General features: G+C 37.5%; 1 protein-coding gene across 1 annotated transcript in view; it reads left to right on the top strand.

Moving 5' to 3' along the window:
- The window catches only part of MYO16 (myosin XVI), a 569,170-nt gene that overhangs the window by 30,464 nt on the left and 520,887 nt on the right, over positions 1-17,819 (top strand).

The raw sequence follows: 17,819 nt of genomic DNA, 5'->3' as shown, positions 1-17,819 counted from the left end.
AGACAGGGTCTCACTGTCCTGCCCAGCCTGGAGTACAGTTACAGATCATAGCTTTCGGCCACCTTGAACTCCTGGGCTCAAGCGAGCCTCCTGCCTCAGCCTCTCATGTAAAATAAGGATTTGTAATACAAAATATTAAAAAAATGAGATTTTATATTTCATGTAAAATAAGGACTTGTAAAATAAGGATTCACTTCATCTGAATTCAAAAGGATAGAGGATGGACTTATTCAGTAATTCTTGTCACTTGCTTAGTCACTCTGATTTCTAACTCAACCAATTCTTTTGGGTTTAAAGCCAGGTGACTTTTGCAGTCCACACTAACAGTTGATGATATATTTGAGGAACAGAGATAAGCTGGGGAAATACCTAGGACTATTAAAATGGTCACATTTCTGAATTTTTAGGAAACCATTCTCTCTATGGGGCAAGACCTTGGTTTAGAGGTCACAACTCACTGGCAACACAGGAAGTGCCCCCTTTCCCAACAAAAGCAGATGCATTTTTACTGTCTCTAAGTTGACTGAAAGACATCACTTCCCATAACAATATTTTCCTAAATCTTCCTAAAGTCGGACTCATTCCCTCTAATGTTTTCCACTGACTGTTTACATTTCATAATGAACTTAGAAAAAAGACATCATGAATCAAATGTGAATCTTCAGTCTACTGAAGCTCATCAGACTGGGGCACCAGGAAAATATGCTCTTGAGTCAGCACTTGCTCTTTAAAGAATGATCTTCATCATGCAAGCTTTCTATTTCCCGGAGTTTTCCCGAGACAGAAATGTCCTTACACCTCTGAAACCGACTGAGGTATTTGGTATTCATCCGTAGAACCTAGTTGGTTCACATAAAATGGGATTTTAAGAAATGTTGCAGGTAAAAACTGAAAGTGAGTAAATTAAAACAAAATACTCTTCATGCAAGCACATTAAATACTGTTGATGCCTTTGTGGGGCAGTTCTCTCCTGTGAAGGCCTAACCCTGACAGACAGATTGTTCCTGCAGCTTCCGTGGTCTTGAGCAGCCCAGGAAGGAGTAGGCTCTGGCAGTTTTGTCGAGTCCTGAAGCCTCTGGTGAACGTTGCAATTGGAATTGGTAATGTCCTGGGGCCAGCATTTCTCTCTCTTCCTTAACGTGTCACCCGGCGCATGTCTTTCTGCATGAACTTCTCTGCGAATAACAGTTATGAATGCTTAGCGGGGCATATGTCTGAGGGGTAAAAGAAAAATGTGCTTATTAATGAAGTACAAAAAGAAGGGTAGTGGTTGAACCAGGAACCTGGGACATAACTGGGTAAATGGTCAACTTCCGAGCATGCGGCTTATCTGACTCTGAGTAGAGACCCTTAAAAGCTGATGTCCACATTGTGGACGGGACTTGAATTAGCTCCGTCGCCGTGGAGTCATTCTAAGGTGATCAGAGACCATAACCGTGAACTTAAAACCATTCTCACGACTAAATGTACATATGTCTTGCGTGTCAGAAGAAAATTCCAAATGAATATTATACAGATAAGAAGGCTTAATTATCCCCCAAAGTTGCTGTCTTCATACCTCAGAATTACTAAAAAACACAAATAGGATTTATGCAAATAAAATTATTTAACATTAGACTTTCTATACAGATAGTCTTATAAAATACAACGATAATAAATAATATATGGCTTAAGAAGTTTATGAAGTTTAAGAACAGCAGTGTCAGGGAATTGTGGCTCTTTATGGCGATAAAAGACACCTAAAATAAAACTCATTGTTTTGACCATTTTGAAGCATATAATTCAGTGGCATTACTACATGGAGAATGTTGTGCATCCGTCACCACTATCTGGCCCCAGGACATTTTCATAGCCCCAAGTAGAAACATTGTGCCAAATATCAGTCACTTTTCATCTCCCCACTTCCTCTAACTTTTGACAACCACAGATCTGCTTCCTGTCTCTGTGAATTTCCCTATTTTTGATATTTTATGTAAGGGAAATTACACCATATATAACCTTTGTATCTGGCTTCTTTCACTCGGCATATTTTTAAGGTTCATTCATGTTGGAGACTGCATTGGTACTTCATTGTTTTCTTATAATAATATTGCATTGCATAGATATAAAAAACTTGGTTGATGCATTGATCAGTTCCTGGGAATTTGGTTTGTTTCCACTTTTAGCTGCTGTTGATAGGGCTGCTATAAACAGAAGTCTTTGTTGGACTACCTATTTTTCTTAACTTTTCGGTTCAGTGGTACACGTGCAGGTTTGTTTGTTTCATGGTGAACTCATGTCATGGGGGTTTGTTATACAGATGATTTCACCATGCAGGTTTAAAGCCTAGTACCTAGTAGGTGTTTGTTTTTGTGACTCTGTCCCTCCTCCTACCCTTCACTCTCCAGTTGGCCCCAGTGTCTGTTGTTCCCCACTATGTGTCCCTGTGTTCTCATCATTTCGCTCCCAGTTATAAGAGAATATGTGGTATTTGGTTTTCTTGTTCCTGTGTTAGTTTGCTAAGAGTAATGGCCCTCAGTTCCATCCATGTCCCTGCAAAGGATACAATCTCATCCATTTTTATGGCCACATAGTATTTCATGGCATACATGTACCACATTCTCTTTATCTATTCTACCATCGCTGGGCATTTAAGTTGAATCTATATCTTTGCTATTGTGAATAGTGCTGCAATGACAATGTTCCTTTTCCTCCCCAACCTCACCAGCACCTGTTATTTTTTGACTTTTTAATAATAGCCATACTGAGTGGTGTGAGATGGCATCTCATTGTTGACTGCCAGTTTTTAATTATTTTCGGTTTATAGCCAAAAGTGGAATTTCTGATTCATATGGTAAATTGTATGTTTAGTGTTTTTAATAACTACTAAACTGTTTTCTACAGTGGCGAAACCATTTTACATTCTCTCCTGCAATGTAGAAAAGTTCCAATTTCTTCACATCCTCACCAACACTTAATGTTCCTTTAAAAAATTTATTTATTATAATCATGCCATTTCCCAAGCATCTTTCATGTCTTGTTGGTCATTTTTATCTTTTCTTTAGAGAAACGTATTTTGTCTATTTTTGTTTGACTTTTTGTTCTTCAGTTGTAAGAGTAAGAGTTCTTGGTATACACATTTTATATACTAGACCTCTATCAAATATATGCTTTGCAAATATTTTATCTCATTCTGTGGGTTTTTAAATTCTTTTGATAGTATCCTTTAATGCACATTTTAAAAAAAGTTTTGATGAAGCCCAATTTATACATTTTTGTTCTTTTGTGCTTGTGTTGTTGGTATCATATCTAAGAAACAATTACCAAGCTCAAGGCCATGAGGATTTCCTTCTAAGAGTATTAGAGTTGGCCAGGTACCATGGCTCACGCCTATAATCCCAGCACTTTGGGAGGCCAAGGTGGGTGGATCACCTGAGGTCGGGAGTTCGAGACTAGCCTGACCAAGATGTGGTTTAGTAGAGAAACCCCATCTCTACTAAAAATACAAAATTAATCGGGCATGGTGGCACATTTCTGTAGTCCTAGCTACTCAGGAGACTGAGGTAGGAGAATCTCTTGAACCTGGGAGGCAGAGGTTGCAGTGAGCTGAGATCGCGCCGTTGCACTCCAGCCTGGGCAACGAGTGAAACTCCATTTAAAACAAAACAAAACAAAACAAAAAAACAGAGTATTAGAGTTTAAGATGTTATATTTGTGTCCTTTATCCTCTTTGAGTTATTAGTTTTATATATGTTATAAGGTCACATCCCACCTTCATTCTTTTGCATGTGGCTATCCAGTTGTCCCAGCACCATTTGTTGAAGACACACTTCCTTCTTCATTGAATGATCTTGGAACTCTTGTTGAAAATCTGTTGAACATTGACGTATGGGTGTATTGGTTCTGAATTCTCGATTCCATTTCATTGGTCTATAAGTTTATTCTATTTCAGTACCACACTGTTTTCATTCATGTAGCTTTACAATAAGTTTTGAAATCATGACGAGTAAGTCCTTAACCCTATTTGTCTTTTTCAAGATTGTTTTGGTTATTCAGCGTCCCTTGCAATCTCATATGAATTTCAGGATCAGCTTTTTAATTTCTGCAAAAAAAAGTTTTGGGGATTTTGATAGGGTAGATCAAGGTTTTCTTCATGGTAAGCAAAAAATATGTTAGTTATTGTAGGTCAATGTACCAAAATAGTATTACTTAGTAAGCAGTTACTTACTGAAATGTTAATCCTCATTATTTTAACAGTAATGTAGCAAAACAATTTATATTCACTTGGTATAAATAAAACACAAAAATTTACCAAAAATGTGCAACTATGATTTATCAGAAAGTGAACATCATATAACCACCACTAAGGAAACAAAGTAGAACACTGTCAGGATCCTTGGAATGAAAGGTTGATTTAACAGTTGAAAACTAATGTGATTTTCTCTGTTAACTACATAAAGGAGAAACAACCATATGCAATGGCTGCAGAACTTTTAAAAATCAGAAAGAAAAACAACTACTAAAATGTACCATAAAATATTTAACTGCATGGTTTTGGTTTTTTCAGTTGTTCGAATTTAAAACATAAGTATGGCTTCATTAAAAAATCAATAATCCATGGACAATAGTATTGCTGTGAATGTGTAACAGCTGAAATTCTCTTGTATTGCTGGTGGGAGTATAAAACAATACAGCCACTTTGGAAAGCTGTTTGGCAGTTTCTAATACACTTTAATTTATGCCTGTGTTCCAGCAATTCCACCTCTAAGAATGAGTCTATACAAATGATTGCATGATTTGACAAAAAGACTTGTGCAAGAATGTGAATAGCAGCTTTATTTAGAATGGACAAAAACTAGAAACAACCCAGATGTCTACCAATGGGAAATTGGATGCACAAAGTATGGTATACTTATATAATGGAATCCTACATGGCCAAAAGAGGAAGACACACCGTTGCTACACAGAACAATATGGATAGATTCCACAAACGGAAGACTGGAAGAGGGCAGACACCCCAAAGAGGACATGCTGCATTTTTCTCTTTAAGTGAAATTCCGGTGTAGGCAAAACTATTATCATTGACGGTGGATTTCTTCAGAATAACAGGTTGTCCCTGGGGATACCTGTGGGGAAGGACCAGGAGGGAACTTCCTGGGATGATGGAGATATCCTTTTATCTTGAGCTGAATGATAGTTACACAGGTATATATACAGGCAAACATTAAGTAGATGCATATTTAAGGTTTGTATGTTTTACTAAGTACAAATTACACTGTACCCCGAATGCAAAACAAAAGACTACTTTTCGGCTACATGGAACTGCATGGTTGCAGGAAGTCAGAAGACCCGACCTGTGTGGGCCTCATTCCGGACCCTATTATTTCTTTCTTCTAGTTGTCTGTTCTTGGATCAGTGCTCAAAGGTTTTAATTGCTGTAGCTTTCTAATAAATCTGATTTCTGGCCATGTAATACTTTGCTCTATTTTTAACTCACGGATGAATTCAAGCATTAAAAAAAAAATTACCCGGCCCTTCTGTTCATCTTCCACGAATCGGTTGACAAAAAGCATCTAGTCTGGCAGGGCAAACTTTGCTCCTATGAAATTTCAGTTTTAAAATGAATTTAAATGAGTGAATATCTGTGATGTATCCTATACTCAGTGTTGCGTCTGTCCATTTACCTGGTGAGGAAGACTTGAGGACAACAGTAAAAGAAAAGTAAACCAAATAAGAAGTACTCCAACAACAAATCCATGAATGTTCAATACATTATCCACGTAGCTCTCCTCCTTTCACTCTCTCTTGCTGCCAGATGCCCTTTCCTTACTTCCAGGACCACCCACTCCCCTCGACAGTGCTTCTGTTTACCTTCCACTGTGATCACAAGGTTGGCTAAAGTCCTACCCCCAGCCATCTGCAGAATTCCAAAAGACCCAAAAGAGGTCTAGAGATTACTCAGCATGGGCGGCCATTTCTTTTCCAGGAATTCCAGTTACATCTTGAATTGAAGTTCAATTGTGTCATTGATTGTAACACAAGGGTCTAATGTAGAACAAAGGCATTAGGTCATATGTAAACTGTATGCAAGTTCTTATTTAAATTGCCTATCACTGCTGCTGATGAAATAAAAAGAAAAATTAGAGTATTTTTAAGTATCAATTTATATGTTTTTATTTTTAGTGTCTGATTTATGATCAGTTATATTAAATTTTATTTATAAAGGGATGTGTATTACTCTTTTTTTTGTTTTGTTTTATTTTGAGACAGAGCCTCACTGTGTCACCTAGGCTGGAGTGCAGTGGTGTGATCTCAGTTAACTGCAACCTCTGTCTCCAGGGTTCAAGCAATTCTCCTGTCTCAGCCTCCTGAGTAGCCGGGACTACAGGCGTGCACCACCACGTCTAGCTAATTTTTGTATTTTTAGTGCAAGCAGGGTTTTGCTATGTTGCCCAGGCTGGCCTCAAGTGATCTGCCTGTCTTGGCCTCCCGAAGTGCTGGATGACAGGTGTGAGCCACCGTGCCCAGCCAAGATCTCATACCAGATTAATATCTACGTTACTCTACTTGCCCTTGAATACTATTTTTTATTAATTTGTGCCAAGTGTGAAAAATGGACAGAACAGTTTACATAACCTAATAAGGTAATATATTATTCTCATCTTTATCAAGAGACTAGAGCTATAAGAGTCTTATTACTAGTTCTTTAATCAGAATTTTAAATATTTTTCTTCTTCTTACAAGAAACAAGAATATCTTCGTTTTATTTTGTTACTATTTTGATGAGTCATAACTGCAGTAAAGGTAAGTCTGTATATTTTATAATAAATGAAAAAGGAATGGATAAAATTAACAAAAGTTACGGTTTGAGAAATATAAGTGTTTGATGCGCCACAACTTTCACGAATTTCAGCATTTACTTAACGAAGTTGCTCTAAATGAAACATTCACTTCCATAAAAGATAACCCTTTAAACTTTATTGTGGTATTTCCTTAAATATAGCAAAACCAAAAAATGATTACCTTAAAATATATTATACATATTGCAAATTTGTTGTCATCACGCTCACTCTCATCATGGAAGTGACTGACGTGACATTTCAAACCCACTGCAAGGCAGTGCATTCTCCAAAGCTATCTCCCACTGAAGGGGTGTAAAGCACATCAGCCAGTTCTTTGCCACTCCTACCATTGAGGCCTGGAGTCTACATCCTTTCTCCTTGCACTTCGGCAAGACTTTTTGGTTGCCAATATACAAAACAGAACACAGCCCATAGATGCTGCAAGACTTCCAGACTCCATCAGAATCTGGGCCATGTGCTCTGTGGGGTTCCAGTTGCTGTGCAAGAAGTCCTGACTGCCTAGAACCACTGTGTGGAAACTACATGGGTAAAAACAGGTAGAGAGGCTGAGGCGGGTGGATTGCTTGAGCTCAGGAGTTCAAGATCAGCCTGGGCAACATGATGAAACTGTGTCTCTACCCAAAATACAAAAATTAGTTGGGTGTGGTGGTGTGTACCTGTAGTCTCAGCTACTCGGGTGGCTGAGGTGGGAGACTGCTTGAGCTCAAGAGGCAGAGGTTGCAGTGAGCTGAGATAGCGCCACTGCACTCCCACCTCGGTGACAGAGCCAGATCCTGTATCAAAAAAAAAAAAAAAAAAAGTGAGGCGCTAAATTGTAGATGGATAAAGAGATTATAGGTAGATAGACAGATGAATAGATGAAAGATAGAAGATAGATGGTAGATAATAGATAGATGGTAGGTGATCGATGATAGGCAGGTAGGTAGGTAGGTAGCTAGGTGGGGGGGGAGAGAGAGAGAGAGAGAGAGAGACAGATAAAAGAAAATCTCTCTTTGTCATGTTCATGGGGCCTCAGCTATTCTAGTCCCTAAGTTTTCTCAGCCCAGGCATGTAATTGAAGAAACATTCGGAATGATCCATCCCCAGCCACCATCTGACCACACCACATAGAAGACCTTAAACCAGATCTGGTCAACATAGCCCCATCAAGACCCAGATGTGTGAGCAAAGTAAATGATTTTAACTTCAGCCACTGTATGGGGGTCATAAATTGCATAGCAACAGATAACCTGCTGTGACCCATCTCAATTGAAAGCTCTTTCACAATCCTCTCCCAGTTCAGAGGCTTCACATCAGCATTTGAACAATGTAGGACAGCTCTGCAACCAGTTGCTCAGTTATAATGAGAAAGTCTGCTTTGATCTCCACATTATCCTGGCTTGGGCAATAAGTTACATGGCTACCCTAGGAATTAACTACAGATGTATTGCCTGAGTCAGGGAGGGTTTGTTTTTAAAAAACAAACCAACTCATGTTTACTAAAGTGCACCACATAAGATTAAGGGAGTATCCCACAAATTTAAATAAAAAGTATGAACAGAGACCACCCATGAAACTGAACATAAAACCCAGGAACTTAGGACATCTGCTTCACTTTCTTTCTGATCTTCATGCCCTCAAGTGAGGAGATTCGCTTTTTTTGTTGTTTTGTTTTGTTTTGAGACGGAGTCTCACTGTGTCGCCCAGGCTGGAGTGCAGTGGTACGATCTGGGCTCACTGCAAGCTCCTCCTTGCGGGTTCCCGCCATTCTCCTGCCTCAGCCTCCGGAGTAGCTGGGACTACAGCGCCCGCCAACACGCCCGGCTAGTTTTTTTTGTGTGTGTGTGTGTGTTTTTAGTAGAGATGGGGTTTCACTGGGTTAGCCAGGATGGTCTCGATCTCCTGACCTCGTGATCCGCCTGCCTCAGCCTCCCAAAGTGCTGGGACGTGAGCCACCGCGCTCGGCCTGGCTCTTTTCATTCTCCCTCTGCCTTCATTCCTCCTCTGCAGCTTGGGCTCTCATTTGCATGTAAACTATTATGGCCATCTCCATATGGCCCTTAGGTCACCTTCCATGTCCAGCACCCGTAATTAAGTAACTAGTCTCCGTGTCCCAATTCCAAATTCCCAGCTGGAAAATCCATCACGCCCAACTGGGATCAAATGTCCAGGTCCACTCAGTGGTATTCAGAGAATAAAGATACTAGATATGTAGTAGGACCCCTCTCTGAACAGCTGAAGGGGGTAATGTTCAGAAAGGGAGTGTGAACAGGTATATACTGTGGTTATTAGGGAATAAATGAGATAAATAAAACTGTGAGATGTGATTTCTGTTCCCAGTTTGAAATGTATCCTTTGGTAAGTCACATGGTGATTGTATCTTATTCCTGTGTTTGGGAAATCTTGTGATCCCGTGGATTTTTCGCAAATCTCACATCAGACAAACACACAAAGGCTATATGAGCACTAAGACTCCCTGATTAATTAAAACCTGACAAGATAAGGATGTCACAGAATTATCTAAGATAAAAGAAAATGCATGATGAAACTGCAGGGTAGGGTGTGACCTCAGTTCCATAATGACATTTTTCAGATAGGACTAAAAAATGTGTTTGAAAGGAAAGGAGAGTGAGAAACAACCAGTTTAACCTGCAAGTTCTATTTGAGATTTCTACCACGAAAGCTTTGCTTCTAAAGCCACATGCTCAATAATTCTCACCTTTTGGAAAGCTTTCTCAAAGGATGTCTACTGCCTCCTTTAAGCTTTGGTCCTGTCCCCAAAATTGACTAAGTAATAATCATCTGTAACATTTATATGGTATCTTATTTTTCATAATAATATAGTGCTTTCCTCACATTTTTACAAATGAGGGAACTGAGGCTTACCGAAAAAGTCAAAGAGCATAGTAAGGACCACAAACAGCACTGTGGTACAGCCCTTTTGATCCCCAGGTTAGATTTAAGGAGTGGGCAGTGACATATTCAGATACTTCTCTCCCCCTTGACTTACTTTTAAACGACTCTCTCTCTCTCTATATATATATGTCACACACACATATATAGTTATTACATATATATGTGTATGTATACCATATATACTATACACATACACACATATGTATGTGTATATATACTATATATGTGTATATGTGTATATATGTATATGTGTGTATATATAGTTATTGCATATATACATATATATGTATTTATATGTAGTTATTACATAGGTATCTATAGCTATTACAAATAACGTTTTACTCACATTTTAATAACTTCCTCAGATATTGGCATGATGTTCTTTATTTTTGTTTTTATTATCTGAAGATACAAGCAAAATTCCATATTAGTAGTTATGTCCGTTCTTTTTGTTTATTTGTAAAAGTGAGTCATTTTTAAAAACTGTTTATTTCTAAGATTTGGCATTAAAAAGAGCATTTTAAACTTACATAACATAAATTGGCAGAGAATTTTATAGAGAGAAAATAAGAAGTGAAGCATGTATTTATATTGCATGCATCCTTGGTTTACTACTTCTACATCAAGATCTGAGGAAATATGCTCTCAAGTTTATGATGTTATAATACTGTCACTTTACATCTGTTCTGGAATATATAGAGAGTCAATGATTTATAGGACTGGTTTTGGTAAGCAGACCATTCCTGATTCCCACCAGACAATTTGTACCGCAATAGGATATGTTAAAATTTCTGTAAAGCATGTAAGTTTGACAATAGCCTTTTGAATATTTTATGCATCTTACAGAAACTTGGAAATTTCATCTTCAGCAAAAAAATAATAATGATTACTATAAATCTAATGTTAGCAAATTTCTTCTTCTCAGTGAGACATAACTATTTTCAGGGATTCTTCTGTCAGTTTTTAGATAATGGGGGAGACTGCTCCTGGAATTACAAAGAGACGACCACTGAAAATTTGTCCTTCATAAAGCAACGAGAACACTGGCACAATAAACTTTTTCAGGACTTTGGAGATTAATCAAAGGCTTCCAACAATCTAAGAAGCATTTGTAGGCCGGGCACGGTGGCTCACAACTAGAATCCCAGCACTTTGGGAGGCCAAGGCAGGTGGATCACTTGAGGTCAGGAGTTCGAGACCTGCCTGGCCAGCATGGTGAAACCCTGTCTCTACTAAAAATACAAAAATTAGCCAGGTGTGGTGGCAGACGCCTGTAATCCCAGCCACTCAGAAGGCTGAGGTAGGAGAATCTCTTGAACCTGGGAGGCAGAGGTTGCAGTGAGCTGAGATTGTGCCTTTGCACTCTAGCTTGGGCAACAAGAGTGAAACTCCATCTCAAAAAAAAAAAAAAAAAAGCAGCGTTTATTCAGGAACAAATGGTTGAACTTTGGCAAGAGCAGTGTTTTGTGGTCCTTCGACTTTTGTAGCCACCTCTTCTTCTCCCTAGCTCTGTAGTAGCCCTAAAACCCGACAGCCTCGCAATCTTGGCAGCCCTGTAAACCAGCAGCCTCGGAGCGACTGGAGGCTGCAGACTGGGTTTGGATCTCCTCCAAAAACACCATTCTTAGAGAATTATCATCATTTGACCTATGTGGCCACTGTCCTCACAAGATTTGTTTTCATATAAAGTGACTCAGAATAAGCTCACTACAAACCTTTTCCCTGGGGCGTTTGTAGAAAACAACCAGCAGGAATCCTTTAGCACTGCAACAATTGGGACAAACAAGAAGCTGGCCAAAACACTTAGAAGGAAATGAGAGGTCCATAGAGTACTTCGAAAAACTGCAATGTATGCCCAGAATCTAGAAGGCTATGCACATGTTCAGAGCTGTGGGTGTGCTCATAAGATACCTGGGAAGACCCCAGTTTCTCTTCTAGGGTTGATCTTAAGGCTTTGCACAGGTAGAAGTGCAGACTAAGGAAAAGATGTAAACTGTCTCCAAGAGCACCACAGCAATGCCCCAGCACAGAAGCCCAGCTCCTAAGTGAAGGCTAAGAGTGTTATTGCTTCAAGCCATTTAAGGAAATATGTTTACTCACTGACTACTACAATAAATAAGCAAAGAGTTCAGTGTCTACACATGACACATACTATAGACATTGCAGATTTAGTTAAGAAAAGTAATGAAACAAACAACAATTACAAGCAGAAACAGCAACCTACCCAGGAGTGGACAGTGAATCTGATTTTCAAAGTTTCCACATCTTATTATTTATCATGTTTGGTGCTTTGTTTGGAATGTTTGTCCCCTCCCAAACTCATGTTAAAATTTAATTGCCATTGTAACAGTACTAAGAGGTGATTAGGCCATGTGGACTCTGCCCTCATGAGTGGTTTAATGCTGTTATCACAGGAGTAGGTTTGTTATTGTGGGAATGGCTCCCTCCAAAAGGATGAGTTTGGTCCCTTTTGCCCTCCCCTTCTTTCCACCTTACCCCATTGGATGACCCAGCAAGAAAGTTCTCACAATATACTGGCCCCTTGATTTTGGACTTCTCAGGATGTAGAACAGTTAGAAAATAAACTACCATTTAAAAAAACAAATTAACCAGTCTGTGCATTCTGTAATAGCAGCACAAACCAAACTAAGAAACATGGTTGTCAACAAAAAATTATGAGATATTCAAATAAACAAGAAAGTATGTTCCGCAGAGAGAGAAAAAAGTAGTCAACAGAAACTGTGTCTGAGAGAGCCCAGATATTAGATTTACTGGAGAGGGATTTTAAATAAACGATCATAAAAATGTTCAAATAACTAAGGAAAATTATATCTAAATCACTAAAGGAAAGTATGAGAGTGGTATCTCCCCACATAGAGAAGAACAATTATGAAAAGAAACAAATAGAAATTCTGAAGTTGAAAAGTACAGTAACTAAAATTAAATATACACTAGCAGAAATAAAGGGTACCTAAGCTGGCAAAACAAGCAGTGAATTTAAAGATAGATCAATTAAGATGATCCAGTCTGAGGTAGAGAAGAAAAAAACGATGAAGGAAAATGAGCACAGCCTCAGGGGCCTGTAGAGCACCGTCAAGTGTACCAGCGTACATAATGGAGTCACACATGAGACAACAAAGACAAGGCAGGAATGATACTGGAGGAACAAATGGGTGACAACTTGCCGAATTTGATGGAAAATATTAATGTACACATCTAAGAAGCTTCTCAAATTCCAGGTTGGATAAACTGAAACAGATCCACACCTAGACACAACATAATCCAACTGTGAAAAGCCAAAGGCAAAAAATATCTTGAAAGCATAAATATAGAGGTTATGCTTCATGTACAAGGGTTCCTCAAGAAGATTAACAGCTGACTTCTAATCAGAAACCATGGAAGCCAAAAGGCAGAAAGATGACAAATTCAAAGTGCTAAAAAGGAAGACTGCCAGCCAAGAATTCTATATCCATAAAAAGGACTTTTCAAAAATGGAGGAATATTAAGACATTAATGAAAAACAAAAACTAAGAGAATTTTTCTCTAACAGATCTGCCCTTCATGAAACAGCAAAGGGAAGCTTTCAGGCTGAAATGAAAGACATTTGAGTTGAATTCACATAAAAGATAGACGGCACTTGAAATTTAAACACATAAATAAATATAAAAAAAGTATTGCCTATTTGTGTTACTCTAATCTTTAATTATATTTAAAACATAATTACAGAAATAAATGAACGTAAGTCTGTTATAAATGAGCACACAATGCATAAAGATGTAATTTGTTTGAACATGATGACCCAAAGTTAGAAGTGTAGTGGTAAAGGGCACAGCTGGCTATATAGGAGAAAAGTTCTTGTACACTCTTGAAATTTAGTTGGCATTAATCTGAACTAAATTATTATAAATGAATATATTAATTGTAATGCCAAGGGAAATAATGAGAAAATAAATAATATATGAAAATAAATGCATGAGAATCAAAATGGCATGTAAATTAGTACCTATTTACACAAAAAAGGCAGCAATGGGGGCATAGAATAATGAAACAGGTATAATACGCATAACAAAAAGCAAAATGGTAGGCATAAATCCTACTTTATCACTAATTGCATTAATATAAATGGATTTAATACTCAAAAGGCAGAGATGAGCAGAATTGATTAAAAAGTCATCCAGCTATATTTGGCCTATAAGAGACATCTGTTGGATTCAAAGACACAAATTGGTTGAAAGTAAAACATGGGAAATCATGTACCATTCAAAAAGTAACCCGAAAAGTGCCAGAGTACATATGTTAATATCAGGTAACTCAACTTTAAGGTAAAAATTATTATTATAGAAAAAATAAGGACATTATATAGTTATAAAGGAATTATTCCATCACGAAGATATAGAAATTATAAATATATATGTGCCTAACAACAGGATTCCAAAATACATGAAGCAAAACTGACAGAATCGAAAGGAAAAATAGAGCGTGCATAGATATTTGAATATTTCAGTACCTTTCACAGCAATGGATGGAACTAGACAAAAGTTCAAGAACAAGAAGACTTGAACAACTAGATACAGCAATAATTTATCGAACGTGCTGTTCCACAACAGCAGAACATGCATTCTTCTGAAGAGTGCATGAAACGTTCTCCACGACAGACCACATACAAAACCATAAAACAAGTGTCAATAATTTTTAAAAGAATTAAAATATTACAAAGTGTGTTCTCTCACCATAATGGAATGAAAATAAAAATACTCAATAGATGGTATATTATAAAATTCACAAATATACAAAAATTATCTATTATGGGCTAAATTTTGTCCTGCCCTGACCCCTCCCCTCAATTCATACGTTGAAACTTTAGCCCCCAGTAACTCAGAATGTGACTGTATCTGAGAACAGGGCATTAAGGAGGCCAATAAGTTAAAAAGAGGTCATTAGGGTGGGCTCAAATCTAATATGTCTGGTGTTTTAATAAGAACAAATTTGGACATGCACAGGGTGTGCCATCAGAGAGTCACATGTGAGGACACAGTGAGAAGGTGGCCATCCACAAGCCAAGAAGAGAGGCCTCAGAGGAAATCAAACTGTCAACACCTTGATCTTGGACTTCTAGTTTCCAGAACTATGAGAAAATAAATTTCCATTGTGTAAACCACCCATCTGAGGTATCTTGTTATGGTAGCTCTAGCAAACTACTACGTTAACCAGAATACTCCTACATAACCAATGTATCAAAAAAGAAATCACAATAGATATTATAAAATAAGGTTAGACAAATGAAATGAAAATACTACATATTAAAAGATGTAAGGTATAACTAAAGCAGTTCTTATGGAGAATTTTATAGCTGTAAACACTCATCTTTCTTTAATAATTTCATTTTTAGGAAAAGCTTTAGATTCACAGCAAAATTAAGGGTAAGGTACAGAGATTTTCCATATAGCCCCTGCTCTGACACCTGCATAACCTCCCCTGTTATTAATCTCCCTGACCTGAATGGTACACATTTTATGATTGATAAACCTACATTAACACAACCTAATCACCCAAAGTCCATAGTAATAAATGCTTATATTTAAATACATGAAAGTATCTTAAATTAACCTAACTTTTTATATTCAAAAATGAGGAAAAGTAGTAAACAATATCCAATGCCAGTAAAAGGAAAGATATAATAAAGATTTGAGTAGAAATAAAAGAAATATAGAGGAAAGCAATAGAGAAATCAATAAAACCAAAACTTGGTCCTTTGAAAAGATCAACACAATTGAAAACCTTAGCTAAACTGACAAAAAAAAAAAAAAAAAAAAAAGACCAAACCAAACCAAAAGAAAAATTACTAAATTAGGAATGAAAGAGGATACAATAGTGCCCCCTTACCCATGATTTTGATTTCCATGGTTTTAGGTACCTATGATCAATCCTGGTCCAAAAATAAAAGATAGAAAATTCCAGAAATAAATAATTCCAAAAAGTTTAAATTGCACAATATTCTGAGTAGCGTAGTGAAACCCTGTGCCATCTCACTCCATTCCATCTGGGACACGAATCAACTCTTTATCCAGCATATATACTGTGTACACTACCTGCATGTTAATCATCAATATCTTCTGCTCTTGTGTCTAACCATTGGCACCATCATGGCTCAGTGATCCGGCATCACCTGGAACACAGGAACCTTTTCTGACCTATCATCAGAAGGTCAATTGTAGCCTAATGCAACATCACAGTGTCTATGTCATCTCATCATATAGTCATTTTATTATCTCACATCATCACGAGAAGAATAAGAGTGAGTACAATACAATAAGATATTTTGAAGAGAGAGAGAGACCATATTCATATAACTTTTATTACAGTATATTGTTATAATTGTTCTATTGTATTATTGTTAACCTTTTCTCTGCCTAATTTATGAATTAAGCTTTATCATAAGTATGTACATATAGGAAAATCATAGCATATATGAAATTTTGTTCTATCAGCAGTTTCAGGCATATGCTGGAGATCTTGGACTGTATCCCCCAGAGAAAAGGGAAGTATACCATATATTAGAATCAAACTTAAAATGGGTTAAAAGGTAATACTAGTAAAATTATACGCCAAAAAAATTAGACAACCCACAAGAAACAAAGAAATTCCTAGAAAGACACAAATCATGATAGGCTTATATAAAATAGATTTAATTAATAAAATCTTTCCACAAAGGAAAGACCAGGCACACATGGCTTCCAAATGATTACAGAAGAATTAATACTAGTTTTCATAAATGCTTTTAAAAATGTGAACAGGAAAAGAGTACAGCCTAACACACTCTATATGACCAATCAAATAATAATAATATCAGTAACAACAACAGGTATACCGCAATATAAGATCAAGGGAAACAATATAAAATTGAGACTGACTCACAAGTGATGCACATGATACAGCTATCAGATTTGATTTCATAATTACTCCAACCAACATGTACAATAAATAATGATAAAACCTTCTACCAGATAATTAAAATCTATATGAAAGTATCAAATGGAAAGTGTAGAACTAAAAAAATAATGTGACAAATTAAAATTGAATTGATGGCTTTAACAGTTGATTGTACATGGCTGAAAAGGATTTCATATTGTGGCAGGGCAGTAGAAAATATCCAGGGTAATATATTGAGTGAAAACAAAGGAAGGCCTAAGAGATATAAGGAAGATGATGATAATGCTGAAAATAATCTCAGTGTGATCCTTGAGGAGGAGAAGGAATGAAATGGGTTATAAGTAATATTTGAAGGGAAAATGGTAATTCAGTTTTCAGAACAAATTCAAGATATATAGCCAGTGATTCAAGAAGCACTACAAATCATTCTGATCCCTTTTGTCCTCTGTCTTCTCCACTACCAGTGCCAACTAGATTATACACTCTATGAAGGTAAGATTGTTTTCTATTTCTTCTCTGTACATCTGTACCTCTTGGGATAGTGCTAACTATTAATACAAAAAGGACACTCACTAAATATTTGTTTCATTTGTCATAACTGCACACTGGATTGCAATTGGAGAATCTAGGTCAATGGGGCCTTGAAGACCTTGGAATTGGCTTACAGTCTTCAGGATTTAGTCAGGTCCAGTTTTGATTAAGTTGAGTGGGAAAAAAGAAATCGTAAAGCCATGGCCAAAGTGACATGAAATGCATTTTTACTGGTTGAAAACTGTGAGGTCTCTGGGGCTAAGGTGGGTCTCAGCTACTGCTTGATTCCAGGTGCTTCAAGCTAATTCACCCATAATTCCCTTGCTAAGGCTGGAACCTAATGCACCTTGACTTCATGCCCAGCCCTGATGGGTCTCCTTGTCCAGGACGGTGGCTGGTAGCAGTCTTGAGCATCCTGTGAATGCATGTGGATCTGAGTCAAATCAGAAGCAAACACTGAAGGTATGATTGAGCAGCTCACTTGCATAAAGACTTCAGGCAGAGCCCACCAAAGCTCCAACAACCTAGCTCGACCCTCTTATCATGAACCTACTGTTTCCAGGCTGGACGGAAACAAGCTGAACGGTCCTTGGATGCTGATTCCCTTGGCTGTCTATGCTT

Source organism: Trachypithecus francoisi, unplaced genomic scaffold, assembly GCF_009764315.1.
Source record: "Trachypithecus francoisi isolate TF-2019V2 unplaced genomic scaffold, Tfra_2.0 Lachesis_group18, whole genome shotgun sequence".
Lineage (NCBI taxonomy): Eukaryota > Metazoa > Chordata > Mammalia > Primates > Cercopithecidae > Trachypithecus > Trachypithecus francoisi.
This window is presented reverse-complemented; position numbering and strand designations above follow the sequence as displayed.